The sequence below is a fragment of the Pseudorasbora parva genome, chromosome 20 (assembly GCF_024679245.1).
Source record: "Pseudorasbora parva isolate DD20220531a chromosome 20, ASM2467924v1, whole genome shotgun sequence".
Classification (NCBI taxonomy): Eukaryota; Metazoa; Chordata; class Actinopteri; order Cypriniformes; family Gobionidae; genus Pseudorasbora; species Pseudorasbora parva.
This window is the reverse complement of record NC_090191.1, coordinates 16,117,579-16,134,576: the sequence shown is the minus strand read 5'-3', so window position 1 is coordinate 16,134,576 and position 16,998 is coordinate 16,117,579. Positions and strand designations below refer to the sequence as shown.

At 45.3% G+C, this 16,998-nt stretch overlaps 24 non-coding genes across 24 annotated transcripts; 14 read left to right on the top strand and 10 right to left on the bottom strand.

Moving 5' to 3' along the window:
- Window positions 1-518: 518 nt before the first annotated feature.
- On the top strand, window positions 519-601 carry trnal-cag (transfer RNA leucine (anticodon CAG)). The gene has a single exon. It is a non-coding gene; the product is annotated as a tRNA-Leu (tRNA).
- Window positions 602-1,383: 782 nt separating this feature from the next.
- On the bottom strand, window positions 1,384-1,457 carry trnam-cau (transfer RNA methionine (anticodon CAU)). Its single transcript has one exon. It is a non-coding gene; the product is annotated as a tRNA-Met (tRNA).
- Window positions 1,458-3,451: 1,994 nt separating this feature from the next.
- On the bottom strand, window positions 3,452-3,525 carry trnam-cau (transfer RNA methionine (anticodon CAU)). The gene has a single exon. It is a non-coding gene; the product is annotated as a tRNA-Met (tRNA).
- A 95-nt stretch (window positions 3,526-3,620) lies between these two features.
- Window positions 3,621-3,703, top strand: trnal-cag (transfer RNA leucine (anticodon CAG)). Its single transcript has one exon. It is a non-coding gene; the product is annotated as a tRNA-Leu (tRNA).
- Window positions 3,704-4,654: 951 nt separating this feature from the next.
- On the top strand, window positions 4,655-4,737 carry trnal-cag (transfer RNA leucine (anticodon CAG)). The gene has a single exon. It is a non-coding gene; the product is annotated as a tRNA-Leu (tRNA).
- A 782-nt stretch (window positions 4,738-5,519) lies between these two features.
- Window positions 5,520-5,593, bottom strand: trnam-cau (transfer RNA methionine (anticodon CAU)). The gene has a single exon. It is a non-coding gene; the product is annotated as a tRNA-Met (tRNA).
- A 95-nt stretch (window positions 5,594-5,688) lies between these two features.
- trnal-cag (transfer RNA leucine (anticodon CAG)) lies at window positions 5,689-5,771 on the top strand. The gene has a single exon. It is a non-coding gene; the product is annotated as a tRNA-Leu (tRNA).
- Window positions 5,772-6,722: 951 nt separating this feature from the next.
- On the top strand, window positions 6,723-6,805 carry trnal-cag (transfer RNA leucine (anticodon CAG)). The gene has a single exon. It is a non-coding gene; the product is annotated as a tRNA-Leu (tRNA).
- A 782-nt stretch (window positions 6,806-7,587) lies between these two features.
- trnam-cau (transfer RNA methionine (anticodon CAU)) lies at window positions 7,588-7,661 on the bottom strand. Its single transcript has one exon. It is a non-coding gene; the product is annotated as a tRNA-Met (tRNA).
- Window positions 7,662-7,756: 95 nt separating this feature from the next.
- On the top strand, window positions 7,757-7,839 carry trnal-cag (transfer RNA leucine (anticodon CAG)). The gene has a single exon. It is a non-coding gene; the product is annotated as a tRNA-Leu (tRNA).
- Window positions 7,840-8,621: 782 nt separating this feature from the next.
- trnam-cau (transfer RNA methionine (anticodon CAU)) lies at window positions 8,622-8,695 on the bottom strand. Its single transcript has one exon. It is a non-coding gene; the product is annotated as a tRNA-Met (tRNA).
- A 95-nt stretch (window positions 8,696-8,790) lies between these two features.
- Window positions 8,791-8,873, top strand: trnal-cag (transfer RNA leucine (anticodon CAG)). Its single transcript has one exon. It is a non-coding gene; the product is annotated as a tRNA-Leu (tRNA).
- A 782-nt stretch (window positions 8,874-9,655) lies between these two features.
- On the bottom strand, window positions 9,656-9,729 carry trnam-cau (transfer RNA methionine (anticodon CAU)). The gene has a single exon. It is a non-coding gene; the product is annotated as a tRNA-Met (tRNA).
- Window positions 9,730-9,824: 95 nt separating this feature from the next.
- On the top strand, window positions 9,825-9,907 carry trnal-cag (transfer RNA leucine (anticodon CAG)). The gene has a single exon. It is a non-coding gene; the product is annotated as a tRNA-Leu (tRNA).
- A 951-nt stretch (window positions 9,908-10,858) lies between these two features.
- Window positions 10,859-10,937, top strand: trnal-gag (transfer RNA leucine (anticodon GAG)). Its single transcript has one exon. It is a non-coding gene; the product is annotated as a tRNA-Leu (tRNA).
- Window positions 10,938-11,888: 951 nt separating this feature from the next.
- Window positions 11,889-11,967, top strand: trnal-gag (transfer RNA leucine (anticodon GAG)). The gene has a single exon. It is a non-coding gene; the product is annotated as a tRNA-Leu (tRNA).
- Window positions 11,968-12,918: 951 nt separating this feature from the next.
- On the top strand, window positions 12,919-12,997 carry trnal-gag (transfer RNA leucine (anticodon GAG)). The gene has a single exon. It is a non-coding gene; the product is annotated as a tRNA-Leu (tRNA).
- A 782-nt stretch (window positions 12,998-13,779) lies between these two features.
- On the bottom strand, window positions 13,780-13,854 carry trnam-cau (transfer RNA methionine (anticodon CAU)). Its single transcript has one exon. It is a non-coding gene; the product is annotated as a tRNA-Met (tRNA).
- Window positions 13,855-13,949: 95 nt separating this feature from the next.
- trnal-cag (transfer RNA leucine (anticodon CAG)) lies at window positions 13,950-14,032 on the top strand. Its single transcript has one exon. It is a non-coding gene; the product is annotated as a tRNA-Leu (tRNA).
- Window positions 14,033-14,814: 782 nt separating this feature from the next.
- On the bottom strand, window positions 14,815-14,889 carry trnam-cau (transfer RNA methionine (anticodon CAU)). The gene has a single exon. It is a non-coding gene; the product is annotated as a tRNA-Met (tRNA).
- Window positions 14,890-14,984: 95 nt separating this feature from the next.
- On the top strand, window positions 14,985-15,067 carry trnal-cag (transfer RNA leucine (anticodon CAG)). Its single transcript has one exon. It is a non-coding gene; the product is annotated as a tRNA-Leu (tRNA).
- A 782-nt stretch (window positions 15,068-15,849) lies between these two features.
- trnam-cau (transfer RNA methionine (anticodon CAU)) lies at window positions 15,850-15,923 on the bottom strand. Its single transcript has one exon. It is a non-coding gene; the product is annotated as a tRNA-Met (tRNA).
- A 95-nt stretch (window positions 15,924-16,018) lies between these two features.
- Window positions 16,019-16,101, top strand: trnal-cag (transfer RNA leucine (anticodon CAG)). Its single transcript has one exon. It is a non-coding gene; the product is annotated as a tRNA-Leu (tRNA).
- Window positions 16,102-16,883: 782 nt separating this feature from the next.
- trnam-cau (transfer RNA methionine (anticodon CAU)) lies at window positions 16,884-16,957 on the bottom strand. The gene has a single exon. It is a non-coding gene; the product is annotated as a tRNA-Met (tRNA).
- Window positions 16,958-16,998: the final 41 nt, after the last annotated feature.

Below are 16,998 nucleotides of genomic sequence, written 5' to 3'. Positions count from 1 at the left end.
GAATTCCTGGAAATCTCTTGGAATGACATGTCATGGATTTATGGGCTGTGGGATGGAATGTCATGGAATGAGAATCATGAAATGTCAAGCGAAACATTACATAACTACTGACAAGAAACATCATGAGAATGAAAGAATTATGTTCAACCTGAACAAAACATTGTAGTGACACTGCCCCATTTTAGGTGAATATGAGAGGAATACTATTACTGCATTTATTCAACATCTGCCCTACAAAATGACTGGAATTCAATCGCATTGCTCATGAAGGAATGGACAATCACACAAAAGGGTATGAAGAAACCCGCTCTTTTGCCTGAACGCTCTTGTGTGCTAAAAAGCACAACTCTGCCCCGTGTGAGGCTCGAACTCACGACCTTAAGATTATGAGACTGACGCGCTGCCTAACTGCGCCAACGAAGAATGTGCTGTGGCCAGTGTGAGTGGTGGAGCACTAGCTTCTGGATCATCTGCCATTCGGTGCAGCTCCAAACACGCTGCTCACCGTGCACTGTCATGTCAGGATGGCCGAGCGGTCTAAGGCGCTGCGTTCAGGTCGCAGTCTCCCCTGGAGGCGTGGGTTCGAATCCCACTTCTGACAGACCTAACCTTTGGTTGCGGGCTCCAGGTAGACTCTTTAACCCTCTGGCAAGTTGACCCAGTAACACGCTAATATTGACGAAGCACTGCAATTCAGTTCATGTCAGAGCCAATGGAACACTACGGTACCTCTGACCACCGGCATCGCATGAACTTTAAAGTAACACTTTTGTGCCATGTATGGGATTCTGTGGAATTTTCATGCAGTTTCCAGGGAATGTCATGTCCTGACATTTCATGAAATTGGACATGTTTTATAGAATAGCATTCAATGGAATAACATGTTGTGATGTTTACCGGAATGAGAACTTGTTTATGAAAGGGTATTCATGTTTTGTTTGGGGTTTCTTTGGAGGGATGCAATGGGATTCTTGGAGTTTGACTGTGATGTCATGGACTGAAATTTTGGGGGTGCAGTAGAATTTCATGGCAAGGAATTCCTGGAAATCTCTTGGAATGACATGTCATGGGTTTATGGGCTGTGGGATGGAATGTCATGGAATGAGATTCATGGCATGTCAAGCGAAACATTACATCACTACTGACAAGAAACGTCATGAGAATGAAAGAATTATGTTCAGACTGAACAAAACATTGTAGAGACACTGCCCCATTTTAGGTGAATATGAGAGGAATACTATTACTGCATTTATTCAACATCTGCCCTACAAAATGACTGGATTTCAATCGCATTGCTCATGAAGGAATGGACAATCACACAAAAGGGTATGAAGAAACCCGCTCTTTTGCCTAAACGCTCTTGTGTGCCAAAAAGCACCACTCTGCCCCGTGTGAGGCTCGAACTCACGACCTTCAGATTATGAGACTGACGCGCTGCCTAACTGCGCCAACAAGGCATGTGCTGTGGCCAGTGTGAGTGGTGGAGCACTAGCTTCTGGATCATCTGCCATTCGGTGCAGCTCCAAATAGGCTGCTCACCGTGTGCTGTCATGTCAGGATGGCCGAGCGGTCTAAGGCGCTGCGTTCAGGTCGCAGTCTCACCTGGAGGCGTAGGTTCGAATCCCACTTCTGACAGACCTAACCTTTGATTGTGGGCTCCAGGTAGAGTCTTTAACCATCTGGCAAGTTGACCCAGTAACACACTAATATTGACGAAGCACTGCATTTCAGTTCATGTCAGAGCCAATGGAACACTACGGTACCTCTGACCACTGGCATCGTATGAACTTTAAAGTAACACTTTTGTGCCATGTATGGGATTCTGTGGAATTTCCATGCAGTTTCCAGGGAATGTCATGTCCTGACATTTCATGAAATTGGACATGTTTTATAGAATAGCATTCAATGGAATACCATGTTGCGATGTTTACCGGAATGAGAACTTGTTTATGAAAGGGTATTCATGTTTTGTTTGGGGTTTCTTTGGAGGGATGCAATGGGATTCTTGGAGTTTGACTGTGATGTCATGGACTGAAATTTTGGGGGTGCAGTAGAATTTCATGGCAAGGAATTCCTGGAAATCTCTTGGAATGACATGTCATGGGTTTATGGGCTGTGGGATGGAATGTCATGGAATGAGATTCATGGCATGTCAAGCGAAACATTACATCACTACTGACAAGAAACGTCATGAGAATGAAAGAATTATGTTCAGACTGAACAAAACATTGTAGAGACACTGCCCCATTTTAGGTGAATATGAGAGGAATACTATTACTGCATTTATTCAACATCTGCCCTACAAAATGACTGGATTTCAATCGCATTGCTCATGAAGGAATGGACAATCACACAAAAGGGTATGAAGAAACCCGCTCTTTTGCCTAAACGCTCTTGTGTGCCAAAAAGCACCACTCTGCCCCGTGTGAGGCTCGAACTCACGACCTTCAGATTATGAGACTGAAGCGCTGCCTAACTGCACCAACAAGGCATGTGCTGTGGCCAGTGTGAGTGGTGGAGCACTAGCTTCTGGATCATCTGCCATTCGGTGCAGCTCCAAATACGCTGCTCACCGTGCGCTGTCATGTCAGGATGGCCGAGCGGTCTAAGGCGCTGCGTTCAGGTCGCAGTCTCACCTGGAGGCGTAGGTTCGAATCCCACTTCTGACAGACCTAACCTTTGATTGTGGGCTCCAGGTAGAGTCTTTAACCATCTGGCAAGTTGACCCAGTAACACACTAATATTGACGAAGCACTGCATTTCAGTTCTTGTCAGAGCCAATGGAACACTACGGTACCTCTGACCACTGGCATCGTATGAACTTTAAAGTAACACTTTTGTGCCATGTATGGGATTCTGTGGAATTTCCATGCAGTTTCCAGGGAATGTCATGTCCTGACATTTCATGAAATTGGACATGTTTTATAGAATAGCATTCAATGGAATACCATGTTGCGATGTTTACCGGAATGAGAACTTGTTTATGAAAGGGTATTCATGTTTTGTTTGGGGTTTCTTTGGAGGGATGCAATGGGATTCTTGGAGTTTGACTGTGATGTCATGGACTGAAATTTTGGGGGTGCAGTAGAATTTCATGGCAAGGAATTCCTGGAAATCTCTTGGAATGACATGTCATGGGTTTATGGGCTGTGGGATGGAATGTCATGGAATGAGATTCATGAAATGTCAAGCGAAACATTACATCACTACTGACAAGAAACGTCATGAGAATGAAAGAATTATGTTCAGACTGAACAAAACATTGTAGTGACACTGCCCCAGTTTAGGTTAATATGAGAGGAATACTATTTCTGCATTTATTCAACATCTGCCCTACAAAATGACTGGATTTCAATCGCATTGCTCAAGAAGGAATGGACAATCACACAAAAGGGTATGAAGAAACCCGCTCTTTTGCCTAAACGCTCTTGTGTGCCAAAAAGCACCACTCTGCCCCGTGTGAGGCTCGAACTCACGACCTTCAGATTATGAGACTGACGCGCTGCCTAACTGCGCCAACAAGGCATGTGCTGTGGCCAGTGTGAGTGGTGGAGCACTAGCTTCTGGATCATCTGCCATTCGGTGCAGCTCCAAACACGCTGCTCACCGTGAGCTGTCATGTCAGGATGGCCGAGCGGTCTAAGGCGCTGTGTTCAGGTCGCAGTCTCCCCTGGAGGCGTGGGTTCGAATCCCACTTCTGACAGACCTAACCTTTGGTTGCGGGCTCCAGGTAGAGTCTTTAACCCTCTGGCAAGTTGACCCAGTAACACACTAATATTGACGAAGCACTGCATTTCAGTTCATGTCAAAGCCAATGGAACACTACGGTACCTCTGACCACCGGCATCGTATGAACTTTAAAGTAACACTTTTGTGCCATGTATGGAATTCTGTGGAATTTCCATGCAGTTTCCAGGGAATGTCATGTCCTGACATTTCATGAAATTGGACATGTTTTATAGAATAGCATTCAATGGAATACCATGTTGTGATGTTTACCGGAATGAGAACTTGTTTATGAAAGGGTATTCATGTTTTGTTTGGGGTTTCTTTGGAGGGATGCAATGGGATTCTTGGAGTTTGACTGTGATGTCATGGACTGAAATTTTGGGGGTGCAGTAGAATTTCATGGCAAGGAATTCCTGGAAATCTCTTGGAATGACATGTCATGGGTTTATGGGCTGTGGGATGGAATGTCATGGAATGAGATTCATGGCATGTCAAGCGAAACATTACATCACTACTGACAAGAAACGTCATGAGAATGAAAGAATTATGTTCAGACTGAACAAAACATTGTAGTGACACTGCCACATTTTAGGTGAATATGAGAGGAATACTATTACTGCATTTATTCAACATCTGCCCTACAAAATGACTGGATTTCAATCGCATTGCTCATGAAGGAATGGACAATCACACAAAAGGGTATGAAGAAACCCGCTCTTTTGCCTAAACGCTCTTGTGTGCCAAAAAGCACCACTCTGCCCCGTGTGAGGCTCGAACTCACGACCTTCAGATTATGAGACTGCCGCGCTGCCTAACTGCGCCAACGAGGCATGTGCTGTGGCCAGTGTGAGTGGTGAAGCACTAGCTTCTGGATCATCTGCCATTCGGTGCAGCTCCAAACACGCTGCTCACCGTGCGCTTTCATGTCAGGATGGCCGAGCGGTCTAAGGCGCTGCGTTCAGGTCGCAGTCTCCCCTGGAGGCGTGGGTTCGAATCCCACTTCTGACAGACCTAACCTTTGGTTGCGGGCTCCAGGTAGACTCTTTAACCCTCTGGCAAGTTGACCCAGTAACACGCTAATATTGACGAAGCACTGCAATTCAGTTCATGTCAGAGCCAATGGAACACTACGGTACCTCTGACCACCGGCATCGCATGAACTTTAAAGTAACACTTTTGTGCCATGTATGGGATTCTGTGGAATTTTCATGCAGTTTCCAGGGAATGTCATGTCCTGACATTTCATGAAATTGGACATGTTTTATAGAATAGCATTCAATGGAATAACATGTTGTGATGTTTACCGGAATGAGAACTTGTTTATGAAAGGGAATTCATGTTTTGTTTGGGGTTTCTTTGGAGGGATGCAATGGGATTCTTGGAGTTTGACTGTGATGTCATGGACTGAAATTTTGGGGGTGCAGTAGAATTTCATGGCAAGGAATTCCTGGAAATCTCTTGGAATGACATGTCATGGGTTTATGGGCTGTGGGATGGAATGTCATGGAATGAGATTCATGGCATGTCAAGCGAAACATTACATCACTACTGACAAGAAACTTCATAAGAATGAAAGAATTATGTTCAGACTGAACAAAACATTGTAGTGACACTGCCCCAGTTTAGGTTAATATGAGAGGAATACTATTTCTGCATTTATTCAACATCTGCCCTACAAAATGACTGGATTTCAATCGCATTGCTCATGAAGGAATGGACAATCACACAAAAGGGTATGAAGAAACCCGCTCTTTTGCCTAAACGCTCTTGTGTGCCAAAAAGCACCACTCTGCCCCGTGTGAGGCTCGAACTCACGACATTCAGATTATGAGACTGACGCGCTGCCTAACTGCGCCAACGAGGCATGTGCTGTGGACAGTGTGAGTGGTGGAGCACTAGCTTCTGGATCATCTGCCATTCGGTGCAGCTCCAAACACGCTGCTCACCGTGAGCTGTCATGTCAGGATGGCCGAGCGGTCTAAGTCGCTGCGTTCAGGTCGCAGTCTCCCCTGGAGGCGTGGGTTCGAATCCCACTTCTGACAGACCTAACCTTTGGTTGCGGGCTCCAGGTAGAGTCTTTAACCCTCTGGCAAGTTGACCCAGTAACACACTAATATTGACGAAGCACTGCATTTCAGTTCATGTCAAAGCCAATGGAACACTACGGTACCTCTGACCACCGGCATCGTATGAACTTTAAAGTAACACTTTTGTGCCATGTATGGGATTCTGTGGAATTTCCATGCAGTTTCCAGGGAATGTCATGTCCTGACATTTTATGAAATTGGACATGTTTTATAGAATAGCATTCAATGGAATACCATGTTGCAATGTTTACCGGAATGAGAACTTGTTTATGAAAGGGTATTCATGTTTTGTATGGGGTTTCTTTGGAGGGATGCAATGGGATTCTTGGAGTTTGACTGTGATGTCGTGGACTGAAATTTTGGGGGTGCAGTAGAATTTCATTGCAAGGAATTCCTGGAAATCTCTTGGAATGACATGTCATGGGTTTATGGGCTGTGGGATGGAATGTCATGGAATGAGAATCATGAAATGTCAAGCGAAACATTACATCACTACTGACAAGAAACATCATGAGAATGAAAGAATTATGTTCAACCTGAACAAAACATTGTAGTGACACTGCCCCATTTTAGGTGAATATGAGAGGAATACTATTACTGCATTTATTCAACATCTGCCCTACAAAATGACTGGAATTCAATCGCATTGCTCATGAAGGAATGGACAATCACACAAAAGGGTATGAAGAAACCAGCTCTTTTGCCTAAACGCTCTTGTGTGCTAAAAAGCACAACTCTGCCCCGCGTGAGGCTCGAACTCACGACCTTCAGATAATGAGACTGACGCGCTGCCTAACTGCGCCAACGAGGCATGTGCTGTGGCCAGTGTGAGTGGTGGAGCACTAGCTTCTGGATCATCTGCCATTCGGTGCAGCTCCAAACACGCTGCTCACCGTGCGCTGTCATGTCAGGATGGCCGAGCGGTCTAAGGCGCTGCGTTCAGGTCGCAGTCTCCCCTGGAGGCGTGGGTTCGAATCCCACTTCTGACAGACCTGACCTTTGGTTGCGGGCTCCAGGTAGACTCTTTAACCCTCTGGCAAGTTGACCCAGTAACACGCTAATATTGACGAAGCACTGCAATTCAGTTCATGTCAGAGCCAATGGAACACTACGGTACCTCTGACCACCGGCATCGCATGAACTTTAAAGTAACACTTTTGTGCCATGTATGGGATTCTGTGGAATTTTCATGCAGTTTCCAGGGAATGTCATGTCCTGACATTTCATGAAATTGGACATGTTTTATAGAATAGCATTCAATGGAATAACATGTTGTGATGTTTACCGGAATGAGAACTTGTTTATGAAAGGGTATTCATGTTTTGTTTGGGGTTTCTTTGGAGGGATGCAATGGGATTCTTGGAGTTTGACTGTGATGTCATGGACTGAAATTTTGGGGGTGCAGTAGAATTTCATGGCAAGGAATTCCTGGAAATCTCTTGGAATGACATGTCATGGGTTTATGGGCTGTGGGATGGAATGTCATGGAATGAGATTCATGGCATGTCAAGCGAAACATTACATCACTACTGACAAGAAACGTCATGAGAATGAAAGAATTATGTTCAGACTGAACAAAACATTGTAGTGACACTGCCCCAGTTTAGGTGAATATGAGAGGAATACTATTTCTGCATTTATTCAACATCTGCCCTACAAAATGACTGGATTTCAATCGCATTGCTCATGAAGGAATGGACAATCACACAAAAGGGTATGAAGAAACCCGCTCTTTTGCCTAAACGCTCTTGTGTGCCAAAAAGCACCACTCTGCCCCGTGTGAGGCTCGAACTCACGACCTTCAGATTATGAGACTGACGCGCTGCCTAACTGCGCCAACGAGGCATGTGCTGTGGTCAGTGTGAGTGGTGGAACACTAGCTTCTTGATCATCTGCCATTCGGTGCAGCTCCAAACACGCTGCTCACCGTGAGCTGTCATGTCAGGATGGCCGAGCGGTCTAAGGCGCTGCGTTCAGGTCGCAGTCTCCCCTGGAGGCGTGGGTTCGAATCCCACTTCTGACAGACCTAACCTTTGGTTGCGGGCTCCAGGTAGAGTCTTTAACCCTCTGGCAAGCTGACCCAGTAACACACTAATATTGACGAAGCACTGCATTTCAGTTCATGTCAGAGCCAATGGAACACTACGGTACCTCTGACCACCGGCATCGTATGAACTTTAAAGTAACACTTTTGTGCCATGTATGGGATTCTGTGGAATTTTCATGCAGTTTCCAGGGAATGTCATGTCCTGACATTTCATGAAATTGGACATGTTTTATAGAATAGCATTCAATGGAATAACATGTTGTGATGTTTACCGGAATGAGAACTTGTTTATGAAAGGGTATTCATGTTTTGTTTGGGGTTTCTTTGGAGGGATGCAATGGGATTCTTGGAGTTTGACTGTGATGTCATGGACTGAAATTTTGGGGGTGCAGTAGAATTTCATGGCAAGGAATTCCTGGAAATCTCTTGGAATGACATGTCATGGGTTTATGGGCTGTGGGATGGAATGTCATGGAATGAGATTCATGGCATGTCAAGCGAAACATTACATCACTACTGACAAGAAATGTCATGAGAATGAAAGAATTATGTTCAGACTGAACAAAACATTGTAGTGACACTGCCCCAGTTTAGGTGAATATGAGAGGAATACTATTTCTGCATTTATTCAACATCTGCCCTACAAAATGACTGGATTTCAATCGCATTGCTCATGAAGGAATGGACAATCACACAAAAGGGTATGAAGAAACCCGCTCTTTTGCCTAAACGCTCTTGTGTGCCAAAAAGCACCACTCTGCCCCGTGTGAGGCTCGAACTCACGACCTTCAGATTATGAGACTGACGCGCTGCCTAACTGCGCCAACGAGGCATGTGCTTTGGCCAGTGTGAGTGGTGGAGCACTAGCTTCTGGATCATCTGCCATTCGGTGCAGCTCCAAACACGCTGCTCACAGTGCGCTGTCATGTCAGGATGGCCGAGCGGTCTAAGGCGCTGCGTTCAGGTCGCAGTCTCCCCTGGAGGCGTGGGTTCGAATCCCACTTCTGACAGACCTAACCTTTGGTTGCGGGCTCCAGGTAGACTCTTTAACCCTCTGGCAAGTTGACCCAGTAACACGCTAATATTGACGAAGCACTGCAATTCAGTTCATGTCAGAGCCAATGGAACACTACGGTATCTCTGACCACCGGCATCGCATGAACTTTAAAGTAACACTTTTGTGCCATGTATGGGATTCTGTGGAATTTTCATGCAGTTTCCAGGGAATGTCATGTCCTGACATTTCATGAAATTGGACATGTTTTATAGAATAGCATTCAATGGAATAACATGTTGTGATGTTTACCGGAATGAGAACTTGTTTATGAAAGGGTATTCATGTTTTGTTTGGGGTTTCTTTGGAGGGATGCAATGGGATTCTTGGAGTTTGACTGTGATGTCATGGACTGAAATTTTGGGGGTGCAGTAGAATTTCATGGCAAGGAATTCCTGGAAATCTCTTGGAATGACATGTCATGGGTTTATGGGCTGTGGGATGGAATGTCATGGAATGAGATTCATGGCATGTCAAGCGAAACATTACATCACTACTGACAAGAAACGTCATGAGAATGAAAGAATTATGTTCAGACTGAACAAAACATTGTAGTGACACTGCCCCAGTTTAGGTGAATATGAGAGGAATACTATTTCTGCATTTATTCAACATCTGCCCTACAAAATGACTGGATTTCAATCGCATTGCTCATGAAGGAATGGACAATCACACAAAAGGGTATGAAGAAACCCGCTCTTTTGCCTAAACGCTCTTGTGTGCCAAAAAGCACCACTCTGCCCCGTGTGAGGCTCGAACTCACGACCTTCAGATTATGAGACTGACGCGCTGCCTAACTGCGCCAACAAGGCATGTGCTGTGGCCAGTGTGAGTGGTGGAGCACTAGCTTCTGGATCATCTGCCATTCGGTGCAGCTCCAAACACGCTGCTCACCGTGCGCTTTTATGTCAGGATGGCCGAGCGGTCTAAGGCGCTGCGTTCAGGTCGCAGTCTCCCCTGGAGGCGTGGGTTCGAATCCCACTTCTGACAGACCTAACCTTTGGTTGCGGGCTCCAGGTAGAGTCTTTAACCCTCTGGCAAGTTGACCCAGTAACACACTAATATTGACGAAGCACTGCATTTCAGTTCATGTCAAAGCCAATGGAACACTACGGTACCTCTGACCACCGGCATCGTATGAACTTTAAAGTAACACTTTTGTGCCATGTATGGGATTCTGTGGAATTTCCATGCAGTTTCCAGGGAATGTCATGTCCTGACATTTCATGAAATTGGACATGTTTTATAGAATAGCATTCAATGGAATACCATGTTGTGATGTTTACCGGAATGAGAACTTGTTTATGAAAGGGTATTCATGTTTTGTTTGGGGTTTCTTTGGAGGGATGCAATGGGATTCTTGGAGTTTGACTGTGATGTCATGGACTGAAATTTTGGGGGTGCAGTAGAATTTCATGGCAAGGAATTCCTGGAAATCTCTTGGAATGACATGTCATGGGTTTATGGGCTGTGGGATGAAATGTCATGGAATGAGATTCATGGCATGTCAAGCGAAACATTACATCACTACTGACAAGAAACGTCATGAGAATGAAAGAATTATGTTCAGACTGAACAAAACATTGTAGTGACACTGCCCCATTTTAGGTGAATATGAGAGGAATACTATTACTGCATTTATTCAACATCTGCCCTACAAAATGACTGGATTTCAATCGCATTGCTCATGAAGGAATGGACAATCACACAAAAGGGTATGAAGAAACCCGCTCTTTTGCCTAAACGCTCTTGTGTGCCAAAAAGCACCACTCTGCCCCGTGTGAGGCTCGAACTCGCGACATTCAGATTATGAGACTGCCGCGCTGCCTAACTGCGCCAACGAGGCATGTGCTGTGGCCAGTGTGAGTGGTGAAGCACTAGCTTCTGGATCATCTGCCATTCGGTGCAGCTCCAAACACGCTGCTCACCGTGAGCTGTCATGTCAGGATGGCCGAGCTAAGGCGCTGCGTTGAGGTCGCAGTCTCCCCTGGAGGCGTGGGTTCGAATCCCACTTCTGACAGACCTAACCTTTGGTTGCGGGCTCCAGGTAGAGTCTTTAACCCTCTGGCAAGTTGACCCAGTAACACACTAATATTGACGAAGCACTGCATTTCAGTTCATGTCAAAGCCAATGGAACACTACGGTACCTCTGACCACCGGCATCGTATGAACTTTAAAGTAACACTTTTGTGCCATGTATGGGATTCTGTGGAATTTCCATGCAGTTTCCAGGGAATGTCATGTCCTGACATTTCATGAAATTGGACATGTTTTATAGAATAGCATTCAATGGAATACCATGTTGTGATGTTTACCGGAATGAGAACTTGTTTATGAAAGGGTATTCATGTTTTGTTTGGGGTTTCTTTGGAGGGATGCAATGGGATTCTTGGAGTTTGACTGTGATGTCATGGACTGAAATTTTGGGGGTGCAGTAGAATTTCATGGCAAGGAATTCCTGGAAATCTCTTGGAATGACATGTCATGGGTTTATGGGCTGTGGGATGAAATGTCATGGAATGAGATTCATGGCATGTCAAGCGAAACATTACATCACTACTGACAAGAAACGTCATGAGAATGAAAGAATTATGTTCAGACTGAACAAAACATTGTAGTGACACTGCCCCATTTTAGGTGAATATGAGAGGAATACTATTACTGCATTTATTCAACATCTGCCCTACAAAATGACTGGATTTCAATCGCATTGCTCATGAAGGAATGGACAATCACACAAAAGGGTATGAAGAAACCCGCTCTTTTGCCTAAACGCTCTTGTGTGCCAAAAAGCACCACTCTGCCCCGTGTGAGGCTCGAACTCACGACATTCAGATTATGAGACTGCCGCGCTGCCTAACTGCGCCAACGAGGCATGTGCTGTGGCCAGTGTGAGTGGTGAAGCACTAGCTTCTGGATCATCTGCCATTCGGTGCAGCTCCAAACACGCTGCTCACCGTGAGCTGTCATGTCAGGATGGCCGAGCTAAGGCGCTGCGTTGAGGTCGCAGTCTCCCCTGGAGGCGTGGGTTCGAATCCCACTTCTGACAGACCTAACCTTTGGTTGCGGGCTCCAGGTAGAGTCTTTAACCCTCTGGCAAGTTGACCCAGTAACACACTAATATTGACGAAGCACTGCATTTCAGTTCATGTCAAAGCCAATGGAACACTACGGTACCTCTGACCACCGGCATCGTATGAACTTTAAAGTAACACTTTTGTGCCATGTATGGGATTCTGTGGAATTTCCATGCAGTTTCCAGGGAATGTCATGTCCTGACATTTCATGAAATTGGACATGTTTTATAGAATAGCATTCAATGGAATACCATGTTGTGATGTTTACCGGAATGAGAACTTGTTTATGAAAGGGTATTCATGTTTTGTTTGGGGTTTCTTTGGAGGGATGCAATGGGATTCTTGGAGTTTGACTGTGATGTCATGGACTGAAATTTTGGGGGTGCAGTAGAATTTCATGGCAAGGAATTCCTGGAAATCTCTTGGAATGACATGTCATGGGTTTATGGGCTGTGGGATGAAATGTCATGGAATGAGATTCATGGCATGTCAAGCGAAACATTACATCACTACTGACAAGAAACGTCATGAGAATGAAAGAATTATGTTCAGACTGAACAAAACATTGTAGTGACAGTGCCCCATTTTAGGTGAATATGAGAGGAATACTATTACTGCATTTATTCAACATCTGCCCTACAAAATGACTGGATTTCAATCGCATTGCTCATGAAGGAATGGACAATCACACAAAAGGGTATGAAGAAACCCGCTCTTTTGCCTAAACGCTCTTGTGTGCCAAAAAGCACCACTCTGCCCCGTGTGAGGCTCGAACTCACGACATTCAGATTATGAGACTGCCGCGCTGCCTAACTGCGCCAACGAGGCATGTGCTGTGGCCAGTGTGAGTGGTGAAGCACTAGCTTCTGGATCATCTGCCATTCGGTGCAGCTCCAAACACGCTGCTCACCGTGAGCTGTCATGTCAGGATGGCCGAGCTAAGGCGCTGCGTTGAGGTCGCAGTCTCCCCTGGAGGCGTGGGTTCGAATCCCACTTCTGACAGACCTAACCTTTGGTTGCGGGCTCCAGGTAGAGTCTTTAACCCTCTGGCAAGTTGACCCAGTAACACACTAATATTGATGAAGCACTGCATTTCAGTTCATGTCAGATCCAATGGAACACTACGGTACCTCTGACCACCGGCATCGTATGAACTTTAAAGTAACACTTTTGTGCCATGTATGGGATTCTGTGGAATTTCCATGCAGTTTCCAGGGAATGTCATGTCCTGACATTTTATGAAATTGGACATGTTTTATAGAATAGCATTCAATGGAATACCATGTTGCGATGTTTACCGGAATGAGAACTTGTTTATGAAAGGGTATTCATGTTTTGTTTGGGGTTTCTTTGGAGGGATGCAATGGGATTCTTGGAGTTTGACTGTGATGTCATGGACTGAAATTTTGGGGGTGCAGTAGAATTTCATGGCAAGGAATTCCTGGAAATCTCTTGGAATGACATGTCATGGGTTTATGGGCTGTGGGATGGAATGTCATGGAATGAGATTCATGGCATGTCAAGCGAAACATTACATCACTACTGACAAGAAACGTCATGAGAATGAAAGAATTATGTTCAGACTGAACAAAACATTGTAGTGACACTGCCCCAGTTTAGGTTAATATGAGAGGAATACTATTTCTGCATTTATTCAACATCTGCCCTACAAAATGACTGGATTTCAATCGCATTGCTCATGAAGGAATGGACAATCACACAAAAGGGTATGAAGAAACCCGCTCTTTTGCCTAAACTCTCTTGTGTGCCAAAAAGCACCACTCTGCCCCGTGTGAGGCTCGAACTCACGACCTTCAGATTATGAGACTGACGCGCTGCCATAACTGCGCCAACAAGGCATGTGCTGTGGCCAGTGTGAGTGGTGGAGCACTAGCTTCTGGATCATCTGCCATTCGGTGCAGCTCCAAACACGCTGCTCACCGTGAGCTGTCATGTCAGGATGGCCGAGCGGTCTAAGGTGCTGCGTTCAGGTCGCAGTCTCCCCTGGAGGCGTGGGTTCGAATCCCACTTCTGACAGACCTAACCTTTGGTTGCGGGCTCCAGGTAGACTCTTTAACCCTCTGGCAAGTTGACCCAGTAACACGCTAATATTGACGAAGCACTGCAATTCAGTTCATGTCAGAGCCAATGGAACACTACGGTACCTCTGACCACCGGCATCGCATGAACTTTAAAGTAACACTTTTGTGCCATGTATGGGATTCTGTGGAATTTTCATGCAGTTTCCAGGGAATGTCATGTCCTGACATTTCATGAAATTGGACATGTTTTATAGAATAGCATTCAATGGAATAACATGTTGTGATGTTTACCGGAATGAGAACTTGTTTATGAAAGGGTATTCATGTTTTGTTTGGGGTTTCTTTGGAGGGATGCAATGGGATTCTTGGAGTTTGACTGTGATGTCATGGACTGAAATTTTGGGGGTGCAGTAGAATTTCATGGCAAGGAATTCCTGGAAATCTCTTGGAATGACATGTCATGGGTTTATGGGCTGTGGGATGGAATGTCATGGAATGAGATTCATGGCATGTCAAGCGAAACATTACATCACTACTGACAAGAAACGTCATGAGAATGAAAGAATTATGTTCAGACTGAACAAAACATTGTAGTGACACTGCCCCAGTTTAGGTTAATATGAGAGGAATACTATTTCTGCATTTATTCAACATCTGCCCTACAAAATGACTGGATTTCAATCGCATTGCTCATGAAGGAATGGACAATCACACAAAAGGGTATGAAGAAACCCGCTCTTTTGCCTAAACTCTCTTGTGTGCCAAAAAGCACCACTCTGCCCCGTGTGAGGCTCGAACTCACGACCTTCAGATTATGAGACTGACGCGCTGCCATAACTGCGCCAACAAGGCATGTGCTGTGGCCAGTGTGAGTGGTGGAGCACTAGCTTCTGGATCATCTGCCATTCGGTGCAGCTCCAAACACGCTGCTCACCGTGAGCTGTCATGTCAGGATGGCCGAGCGGTCTAAGGCGCTGCGTTCAGGTCGCAGTCTCCCCTGGAGGCGTGGGTTCGAATCCCACTTCTGACAGACCTAACCTTTGGTTGCGGGCTCCAGGTAGAGTCTTTAACCCTCTGGCAAGTTGACCCAGTAACACACTAATATTGACGAAGCACTGCATTTCAGTTCATGTCAAAGCCAATGGAACACTACGGTATCTCTGACCACCGGCATCGTATGAACTTTAAAGTAACACTTTTGTGCCATGTATGGGATTCTGTGGAATTTCCATGCAGTTTCCAGGGAATGTCATGTCCTGACATTTCATGAAATTGGACATGTTTTATAGAATAGCATTCAATGGAATACCATGTTGTGATGTTTACCGGAATGAGAACTTGTTTATGAAAGGGTATTCATGTTTTGTTTGGGGTTTCTTTGGAGGGATGCAATGGGATTCTTGGAGTTTGACTGTGATGTCATGGACTGAAATTTTGGGGGTGCAGTAGAATTTCATGGCAAGGAATTCCTGGAAATCTCTTGGAATGACATGTCATGGGTTTATGGGCTGTGGGATGGAATGTCATGGAATGAGATTCATGGCATGTCAAGCGAAACATTACATCACTACTGACAAGAAACGTCATGAGAATGAAAGAATTATGTTCAGACTGAACAAAACATTGTAGAGACACTGCCCCATTTTAGGTGAATATGAGAGGAATACTATTACTGCATTTATTCAACATCTGCCCTACAAAATGACTGGATTTCAATCGCATTGCTCATGAAGGAATGGACAATCACACAAAAGGGTATGAAGAAACCCGCTCTTTTGCCTAAACGCTCTTGTGTGCCAAAAAGCACCACTCTGCCCCGTGTGAGGCTCGAACTCACGACCTTCAGATTATGAGACTGACGCGCTGCCTAACTGCGCCAACGAGGCATGTGCTGTGGTCAGTGTGAGTGGTGGAGCACTAGCTTCTGGATCATCTGCCATTCGGTGCAGCTCCAAATACGCTGCTCACCGTACGCTTTCATGTCAGGATGGCCGAGCGGTCTAAGGCGCTGCGTTCAGGTCGCTGTCTCCCCTGGAGGCGTGGGTTCGAATCCCACTTCTGACAAACCTAACCTTTGGTTGCGGGCTCCAGGTAGACTCTTTAACCCTCTGGCAAGTTGACCCAGTAACACGCTAATATTGACGAAGCACTGCAATTCAGTTCATGTCAGAGCCAATGGAACACTACGGTACCTCTGACCACCGGCATCGCATGAACTTTAAAGTAACACTTTTGTGCCATGTATGGGATTCTGTGGAATTTTCATGCAGTTTCCAGGGAATGTCATGTCCTGACATTTCATGAAATTGGACATGTTTTATAGAATAGCATTCAATGGAATAACATGTTGTGATGTTTACCGGAATGAGAACTTGTTTATGAAAGGGTATTCATGTTTTGTTTGGGGTTTCTTTGGAGGGATGCAATGGGATTCTTGGAGTTTGACTGTGATGTCATGGACTGAAATTTTGGGGGTGCAGTAGAATTTCATGGCAAGGAATTCCTGGAAATCTCTTGGAATGACATGTCATGGGTTTATGGGCTGTGGGATGGAATGTCATGGAATGAGATTCATGGCATGTCAAGCGAAACATTACATCACTACTGACAAGAAACGTCATGAGAATGAAAGAATTATGTTCAGACTGAACAAAACATTGTAGAGACACTGCCCCATTTTAGGTGAATATGAGAGGAATACTATTACTGCATTTATTCAACATCTGCCCTACAAAATGACTGGATTTCAATCGCATTGCTCATGAAGGAATGGACAATCACACAAAAGGGTATGAAGAAACCCGCTCTTTTGCCTAAACGCTCTTGTGTGCCAAAAAGCACCACTCTGCCCCGTGTGAGGCTCGAACTCACGACCTTCAGATTATGAGACTGACGCGCTGCCTAACTGCGCCAACGAGGCATGTGCTGTGGTCAGTGTGAGTGGTGGAGCACTAGCTTCTG